The following is a 10,178-nucleotide window of genomic DNA, read 5'->3' on the forward strand; positions in this document are numbered from 1 at the left end:
CTGTGGGAGTGCACTGACCACCAGGGTGGATAGCTCCTGCATTGAGCATCTGCCCTGGTGGTCAGTGCATGTCATAGTTACCGGTCGACTGGTCACTTAGGCTTTTATATATATAGACTAGAAGCCCGGTGCACGAAATTCGTGCACAGCGGGGGGTTGTCCCTCAGCCCAGCCTGTACCCTCTCCAATCTGGGACCCCTCGAGGGATGTCCGACTGCCCGTCTAGGCCCAGTGGGATCGGGCCTAAATGGGCAGTCGGACATCCCTCTCACAATCCAGGACTGCTGGCTCCCAACTGCTTGCCTGCCTGCCTTCCTGATTGCCCCTAACCGCTTCTGCCTGCCAGCTTGATCACCCTCTAACCACTCCGCTGCCAGCCTGGTTGATGCTTAACTGCTCCCCTGCCAGCCTGTTTGCCCCCAACTTCCCTCCTCTGCCAGCCTGGTCACCCCTAACTGCCCTCTCCTAAAGGGTTGATCACCTCCAACTGCCCTCCTTTGCAAGCCTGGTCCCTCTCAACTGCCCTCCCTTGCAGGCCTGGTCCCTCACAACTGCCCTCCCTTGCAGGCCAGGTGCCTCCCAACTGCCCTGCTGGCCATCTTGTAGTGGCCATCTTGTGTCCACATGGGGGCAGGATCTTTGACCACATGGGGGCAGCTATATTGTGTGTTGCAGTGATGATCAATCTGTATATTACTCTCTCTCTCTCTCTCTCTCTCTCTCTCTCTATATATATATATATATATATATATATATATATATTTTATTGATTTTTTACAGAGAGGAAGAGAGAGGGATAGAGAGTTAGAAACATCGATCAGCTGCCTCTTGCACACCCCCTACTGGGGATGTGCCCGCAACCAAGGTACATGCCCTTGACCGGAATCGAACCTGGGACCCTTGAGTCCGCAGGCTGACGCTCTATCCACTGAGCCAAACCGGTCTCGGCTGTATATTACTCTTTTATTAGATAAGATAGAGGCCTGGTGCACGGGTGGGGGCCAGCTGGTTTGCCCTGAAGGGTGTCCTAGATCAGGGTGGGGTTCCCTTGGGGCGTGGGGTGGCCTGAGCAAGGGGTCTGTGGTGGTTTGCAGGCCGGCCACGCCCCCTGGCAACCCAAGCAGAGGCCTGGTATCTGGAATTTATTTTCCTTCTACAATTGAAACTTTGTAGCCTGGAGCAGAGCCAAGCCTCCTGCTGCTCCCTCTGGAGCCAAGCCTCCTGCAGCCATTTCTGTGGCAGTTAATTCACCTTCTACAATTGAAACTTTGTAGCCTTAAGTGGGTGAGCCCGGCCAGGGTGTATGGAAAGCTTTGCTTCCCCTGTTGCCGCCGGCAACCCTGGCCTGCTCTCTCAAGCTCCATTCTGCCGCCATTTGTTTGAATTTGTTTACCTTCTATAATTGAAACTTTGTAGCTTGAGTGGAGGCATAGGCCTGTAACGGCTATTGGAAAGCTTGGCTTGCTCTGTTACCTGGGAAACCTTGCTCTCTGTGGCTGTAGCTATCTTGGATGGGGGTTAATTTGCATACTCGCCCTGATTGGCTGGTGGGCGTGGCTTGGCTTGTGGGCATGGCTTATGTAGCGGAGTGATGGTTAATTTGCATATTACCATTTTATTAGAGAGGATAATGAACTATCAGAAAGGAAAACTAAGTAAACAATCCCATTTATAATTGCTTCAAAATATACCTGGGAATAAATTTAACCAAGTATGTAAAGGACCTGTACTTGGAAAATTACAAGACACTGAAGAAAGAAATTGAAGAAGATACAAAGAAGTGAAAGTGGACACTGTGTTCATGGATAGGAAGAATTAACATGATTGACTACTCTATGTTAAGTTGCAATCTTCTGTCTCTCCTTCCCTCCTTTATTTTTCCCCAGTGTACCATCACTATCTGACATACTATGTCTTTTACTTATTTATTTTGTTTATTATCTTCCCTCCCCAAAATAATCCTAATGAGTATAAGGTTTTATCTCTCTTGTTCACTGCTGCACCCTCAGAAACTAGAAAAGAACCTGGCATATTAGTGTACTTAATATTTGTTAAGTCACAGAACATCTCTGCTGTCATATCTAAAAGGGCTGTTATAGGGCAAAGAGTGTATATAGCAGACAAAATCTGTGTGGCTCCCAGGGACTAAGCTAGGCTAATCCCAGCTCAATGTAAGAAGAGATATCTTATGCCAGTGGAGGCAAGCAGGAATAGGACAGACAGCATAGAACTAATGTAAGCATCAAAGGGGAAGGATCTAAAATGGACTTAAGCCTAAAATTCTATGTTCTCCAACCTCCTCATTTATAGGTGAAGAAACTGAAGCTATGAGGAAGTACCTGTATTTTCATTAGTTACAGGCAAATCAGGGACTAGGATTTCGGTGTCCTGAAATCTAGGACAGTGAAATCATTTAATAGGCAGTATTTTTGTAATGATGTAATTTCGGTAAGTATTCATGTTTGTTTGTGCCTGTTGTTTGTCTATGCCCCCCATTCCTTTGCTCCATGGAAATAACCAGACTCTTGACAGACTTCTTGCAAGAGGGATTTCAGTGTAGAAAAGCAGAAGCAGGCTGAAGCCACTGAATCTATCATCCTATCTAATAAAAGAGTAATATGCAAATTGACCATCACTCCAACAAACAAGATGGCTGCCCCCATGTGCTCAAAGATGAATGCCCCCATGTGGACACAAGATGGCCACCACAAGATGGCCAGCAGGGGAGGGCAGTTGGGAGGGACCAGGCCTGCAAGGGAGGGCAGTTGTGGGCAATCAGGACAGCAGGGGAGGGTAGTTGGGAGGGACCAGGCCTGCAAGGGAAGGCAGTTGGGGGCGATCAAGCCTGCAGGGGAAGGCAGTTAGGGGTGACCAGGCTGGCAGAGGAGGGAAGTTGGGGGCAACCAAGCCTGCAGGAAAGGGCAGTTGGGGGGAGACCAGGCCTGCAGGGTAAAGCAGTTGGGAGGGACCAGGCCAGCAGGAGAGAGCAGTTAGGGGTGTCCAGGCTGGCAGGGGAGGGCAGTTAGGGGTGACCAGGCTCACAGGGAAGGGCAGTTAGGGGCAATTGGGCTGGCAGGGGAGCAGTTAGGCATAAATCATGCTGGCAGGGGAATAGTTAGGGGGTGATCATGCTGGCAGGCAGAAGTGGTTAGGGGCAATCAGGAGGGCAGGCAGGCGAGCAGTTGAGAGCCAGCAGTCCTGGATTGTGAGAGAGCTGTCTGACTGCCCATTTAGGTCCGATCCTACCGAGATTGGGCTTAAACAGGGAGTCAGACATCCCTCGAGGGGTCCCAGATTGGAGAGGGTGCAGGCTGGGCTGAGGGACACACAACTGCGTACACGAATTTTGTGCACCGGGCCTCTAGTTCTTTTATACTTGATCTTAGCCAAAAGGCCGAGAAACGATTCTAGTTCTTTTATAAAAACCTGAAATCCCCACTGAGAACATATTGTCATAAAGGAGAAGAATGAGCCTTTGGAAAGTCCTGAGAGAGAAAATGAAAAGAGATTCCCAACATTCCCAGTCCCATCTGGAAAGGAAGAGCTCCTGAGTGTAAGGCAGAAGGAACTCAAGCTCTACTTATAGCAGTGCTTCAAGGATGGGGAGGAGATGGTTCTAATGTACCCAGAGGGAGGCAAAAATCTAAGTCCCCAGGGCTTTCAGCTTTTCCTCCCAAACTGATGGCATGGAAAATGAGAATCTCAGTGGTGACTGTTATAGATTAAAGATTAGTTGTCTTTGCCCTAATTTCTGAGTAACACAAGCACTCCCTGGATTCCACTGCCACTCTTAGGAGACTCCAGTCATAAATAACATGGAATGTTTTGCTTTCCTGTTAGGATGAGAAATTTTGAGCCAGAGGTCAAGGGGTAGGTAGTTCTGGGTGAAAAAGGTGAAGGCATTAAGGAGAAAAAACCTCATAGACATACAACAGTATGATCATTACCAGAGGGAAGAGGAGGGAAGCGGGTGGTGACTGAAGGAGGCAGGAGCGGGTAAAGAGGGATAAATGGTGAAGAAAAATACAACTTGGGGTGGTGAACACACAATATAACATACCGATGATGTATTACAGAATTGTACACCTTAAACCTATATAATTTTATTAACCAATGTCACCCAAATAAATTCAATTAGAAAAATAAAATAAATAAAATAGCCCTGGCCAGTGTCGCTTAGTTGGCTGAGTGTCATTTCATACACCAAAAGGTTGCTGGTTCAATTCCCAGTCAGGACACATGGCCAGGTTGCAAGCTCAATCCCTGGTAGGAGACTTGCTGGGGATTGTAGGGGATTCCCACTCCCACATCGAAATTTCTCTCTCTTCCTCTTCCTTCCTCTTGCTATAAAAACAAATAAATAAAATGCAAATAGCTAAAAAACAACACCTCAGTTACTTATTTTAAAGAAAACAAACAAGGCTTCCAGTCAAGATGCTGGCATAAGTAAATGTGGTAGTAGCATTTTCCCACAAACACATCAAAATTACACCTAAACCACTGAACAACCATCATTCAGAACTGCCTGAAATCTGGCTGAATGAAAGCCCTACAACTAGAGAATTAAAGAAGAAGCCATAGTGAAACTGATAGGAGGGGTGAGATGTGTAGCTTTTTTTTAAATCAGGAGGGCTATCTCAGCTGGGGAGGCCTCCTGTGAGGAGCAAGAGGTCTCAGCCCCACACCAGACCACTCAGCACAGGGTTCCAGTGGTAGGAAGTAAAGTTCCCATACCTTTGGCCATAAAACTAGCGGGAAATATGGCTGAGTGCCACATTCTTGCAAGAAGGATTTTACAGTGTAGAAAGCAGAAGCAGGCTTTCTATACAGAAAAGTGACACAGAGGCTGCTGGAGTCCCAGGCAGTTCCTCATAAAGGGTCCATTCACGGACTTACTTGGATTCACTCCCTCTGAGCTCCAGCACTGGGGCAGAAGCTTAAAAGGATCCATAGACATATAGTGAGGAACTAAATTATCTGGCATCAAGGCCAGAACTGGGGACAGCTTTCTCCCACACAAAAGTGATGGTAGAGGTCATTGTTCTTTTGCTGAGACCTCCCTGACACAGTACTGACAGTCAGTCACCATATCTGAGTCTCTATCAACCTGGTCCACATGTTCTCCTGTCCCTGGTGACTTCCTGAGGCCCCACTCCACCCAATATGCAGCCCCACCTAAGCTATTTGCAGGGGCTTTTCCCATATGAATGGCCATCCTAGCATAGGCTTCAGACTTTTCTAAAATCTCTCAAACAAACAGCAGTTGGCCTCAGTGTGCCCTATATCTCTAAATAAGTGGGCCCAGGCCTGGCACTAGCAGCAGCCTGCCTTGGTTCACAGCTTGGCCTCTCCTGGGCACCTCCAAGCACAACACTAGTAGCAGCCATCTACAGATCACTCTGTGCCTCATGCCAGGTGGCCCCAGGCATGGCACATGCAGTAGCTGACTTTGTACCTCTCAGAAGGCCGCAGAACCAGTATATCCAGTGGTCAGCTTCAGACCATGCCAGATTACAACCATACCATATCTAAGAATGACACACTAAAGGGGCAGACTTAGTGAGCACCAAAGCCTGACTGAAGGAAGTCCTGATCCATAGGGGCATCTCCTGCACAACAGCTCTTCCACTGTAGTTGCAGCTGGTTCACACAGCCGATTGGCCTGTGGGTGTCAATCCCTCCCAGTGATTCCAACAGCAATTAAGGCTCAACTACAATAGGAAAGTGCACGCAACCCACACTGAAGCTCACCTAGAGTGCCCAGCTCAGATGACTAGAGAGGCTTAGCCACTGGGCCCTACAGGACAACTACTACACAAGGCCACTCTACCAATTCCAGGAGACATAGCAGCTCTACCTAATATATAGAAACAAACACAGGGAAGCAGCCAAAATGCAGAGACAAAGAAACACGTCACAAATGAAAGAACAGAGGAAATTTCCAGAAAAAGACCTAAATGAAATGGAAGCAAGCAAGCTACCAGATACATTCTTCAAAACAATGGTTATAAGGATGCTCAAGGAACTTAATGAGTACTTCAAGGAACTTAGTGAGAACCTCAAGGAACTTAGTGAGAACATCAACAACACAAAAATGAATGATAAACTACCTGGAATGAAGAATAATTTATAAGAAATCAACAGTAGAGTCGAGGACACTGAGAATCAAATCAGTGAGTTGGAATTTGAGGAAGCAAAAAAAACACAAACAAACAAACAAAACAATCAGAACAGCAAAAAGACTGTCACATCAGATAGCAATTATTCTCTGAAAGAATGAGACCATTTCCCACTGTGGCTATTAAGTGATTTACAATTAAGTAACTCCTCATGAGGCAATGCTCCAACTAATGGTGAAGGCCTGAATGGCAGGAGACCCATTCTCCAGGCATCTAAGTGCTCAAATTAACAGAAATTTTGCAGGCCAGAAGGGAGTGGCAAGAACTATTCAGAGTGATGAAAAGCAAGGGCCTATAACCAAGATTACTCTACCCAGAAAAGCTATCATTTAAAATTGAAGGTCAGATAAAGAGTTCCACAGACAAGAAAAAGATAAAGGAGTTCATCATCACCAAACCAGTATTACATGAAATGTTAAAAGGTCTTTAAGAAAAAGGAAAAAAAAAGATTAAAAATATGAACAATAAAATGGAAATAAATACATATCTATGAACAATTGAATCTAAAAATCAAAATAAATGAACAAGATATCTAATGAACAAAATAAACTGATGAATAAAATAGAATCAGAGGCATGGAAACATAGAACAGACTGAGAATTCTCAGAGGGGAGGGTGTAGGGGGTGAGAAGAGATTAACCAAAGAATTTATATGCATACATGCATTATCCATGGATACAATGACATGGTGAAGGCCTGGGGTGGGTGGAATCTGGGTAGAGGGGGACAATGGGCAGGGAGAAGGACATCTGTAATACTCTCAACAATAAAGATTTTTTTTAAAAGTTCTTGTTCTTGTCCAACCATATCTGATGTGCATTCCATTTTTGACCTCTTGAAGGACATAACATTACTTATAATCACAGCATCTTTGGCCATGCAGGGCATCCACTTCCTGTTGGTATTGGTTGCTGCATAGGGTCCCTTGGGAAGCCTCGTGAGGTGCTCCATGGGCTGGGAGAACCAGCAGGAGGGAAACTGTAGGGCCAGAGGAGAGCAGCCTTCAAGAGCCCATCAGACAGCAATTATTCGCTGAGAAAATGAGACCGTTTCCCACTGTGGCTATTAAGTGATATACAATTAAGTAACTCTTTATGAGGCAATGCTCCAATTTATGGTGAAGGTCTGAGTGGCAGGAAACCCATTTTCCAGGCATCTAAGTGCTCACATCTATTGACTCATTCTGCTATTCATCATCTTCCCAAGCCACTTATTAGTAGGTGTAAGTGGGAGGAGGGTAGGGCCCACCTGGCTTGGAACAATTCCCAGAGATCCAAGGCTGGAGGTGGAAGTGGAGGAAGGCTGTCCCTCCCTGCACTTAAAGGACCTTGGAGCTGGGAGGCTAGGCTGGGCACAGTAGGATAAGGAGGAAGAGCTTTAAGAGTCTCTGACTTTGGGCCTGCTGCTAGGGGCATTGCTGGTATTCACACCCTAGCACCCATAATGTACAACTAACCAGCAGCCTTACTCAAGTGCAGTGGAAAAGCAGGAAATTTGGAGCCCAGTGATCTGTCTGTGAACTTTGGCAAGGGTCTTAAGCTAACTAAGGCTCAGTTTTCTCATCTAAAAATACAGATAACAATGTCAACCTCATAGAGTTAAGAACTACAGATGATAATGTTAAAGTGTATATTGCCTGGAACATATCAATTATATTATTCATTCTGCACTTGGAGAATTATTAGCAGTAATCTTTATCTTCCACCACCTTTTCCATCCCAGCCTGCCCACCATCTTTCTCTCATTCTGACTTGCAGTCAATGTTCTATATTACCATGAGCAAGTCATTTCACTTCATGCCTTTATTTCCTCATTTGTAAAGCAGAGTTAAAATCATCTGCTTTGCTCACCTCTTTCAGGGGCCTTTTAGGTGATAATGGAGATTGCCAACTAGAAAGTGATACCCTCATGTCACTTGCACTTATTGACTAGGTGTTGCTCCTAGAAACCATGCAGTACAGACTATGTCTAGGAAATATCTAGGGAGAAAAGAACACAGTCAGTAGGGTCCCAAGCCCAGTCATGATGGGGCAATGGAAACTAGCAACGTGGCCACAACACCCTCCAAAAGGCTTTCACAAAGGTCTCTTATCTGTTGAGTTTACATCTGCTCTAACAGAAACTGGGAACCAAGGCAACCAATTTGCTAGACAATCCCGGCCCTCAGATGGACCAGCAATGGATCTGACTGTGGTTATTTTCTTGATGATCTAAGGAAAGTCTTAAGAAGTTCCCTCCACCAATGTCCCTTCCAGTTTTGCAAAGTAATGCTGGTGGTCTTAATCCAGCATCTTGAAGGGTTCAGGGATCTGGAGAAGGTGCTGTGTAAATGAATCAAGAGTCCAGAGACGAAACATAATTTTGGAATGCATTTTGGGGAGCCAGAGAAAACTTAGCTAAAGAAACCAAGTTCTTCTGTCTGTCTGGACCCCTTGTTTTTTATTAACACAAATTGTCCTAAAGCAAGGTAGATACACATATCAAAGGCCAAGGTTTAGTGTACAGAATCCATTGTCAGATTGGGGGAAACTGCCTAGGGCTGTTCAGGTGTTTGGCCAGCAGGAGGCATTAACATGTAGATTGAAATGCCTTCAGCTGTCTGGCAGCAAGCAATCATTTATGCATCCTTTTCAGGTTTTGGGAAATGCCCTCAGCCACTCCAGAAGACTCAGCCCTGCTGACATGCTGGAATTAGCTTCCAGCAGCAAAGGACTCCCCTGGTGGCCACCAGTCACAGAACAGGAAGCGATCTTACCCCTCAGCTCATCCAGCAGGCCCAATGTATTAGTCATGTGGGGTACCTCCCCAGGCCAAATGAGTCAGAATCAGGGTGGACAATGGTGGACTTAGGTGGCTGAAAATTTTTCATGGGTCTGAGGTAGCCCACTAGTGTAGTCAAATCTATGTCCATGCCACTCACATATTATTGATAAAGAAACTGAGACTCAGAGGAGAAATTATTTGTTTAATCCCCCATAGATTAATGAGGGGCAAAAATTAGGGCATAAACCCAGGCTTCCCTGACTCCAGAACCCCTGTGAATTTCAAATGGAACTAAGGTCCCTCTTCCCCCAGAAAATGTTGCTCCAAAAGATCCCAGAGCAAACCTGACTTTCTTCCTCCTTCCATGAGAAGCCCATGGCAGAGTATTCAATTTCTATAAATTATCAACTCCCCTCTCGGGGGGTTCTCTTGATATTTGGATTTATTTTGGCTTTGCTTGACTCATGAGGTCCTGGAGGCCACCAAGCTCCTTTGCTAGTCTGGAAAGGGGCCTCAGGCAGCCCTCCAATTGTGTCTGTGGCAGCACTGTCCACAGCACTTTCAAGCAGTTGCTATTTCAGGCCTTCTGGCTTTGACATGGCAATTGGGAGAACTCAAGAAAGCCCACGATCAAGTGTCAGACACCCTTACGTATCAGGGGCCAAAGACAAGAATCTGGATTAGAGAAACCAAAGCCATTAGCACAATCACCTTCTCCTGGTTGATGGCACAGGTAGGTCTTCTTGATGATCTAAGGAAGGACATGATCCCAAGGTGACTGGTTTATTATATGGTACATCTCTGGTGCCTACCAGATGAGATGTCCTACAATAAGGGGCAGAAGCCACATGCTCCCCACTCAGCCCCATGGCTGAATAGTTGAGGCAAGCAGCTGCCTGGCCAGCCTCTCATCTCTGCCCATAGCGTGGTGAAGGATGCCATTCCTATAGCTTGGCCTGAGAGTCCCACCATTAGACACATCTTTTTGATGGGGCCATCAGTAGGAGGTTCACCTCCTTGTTGCCTCAATTTCCCTTTAAGGACAAAGCCAGAAACTATGGAACACAGGCATGCTGCTATGGAAAAACAACAAGAATGCACTTTAGTGACTGGGGGGGTCCCCCTTGAACCCAGTTTATTAGCATTCAGCAAAAGAAGTATATGTTGTTACAAATAGGAAGTGCATAAAGATATCCAGATGTCAGTGAGAATTAGGATTGGAGAGGTCACAATCCA

The sequence above is a fragment of the Cnephaeus nilssonii genome, assembly GCF_951640355.1.
Source record: "Cnephaeus nilssonii genome assembly, chromosome: X".
In the NCBI taxonomy this organism is placed as follows: Eukaryota; Metazoa; Chordata; class Mammalia; order Chiroptera; family Vespertilionidae; genus Cnephaeus; species Cnephaeus nilssonii.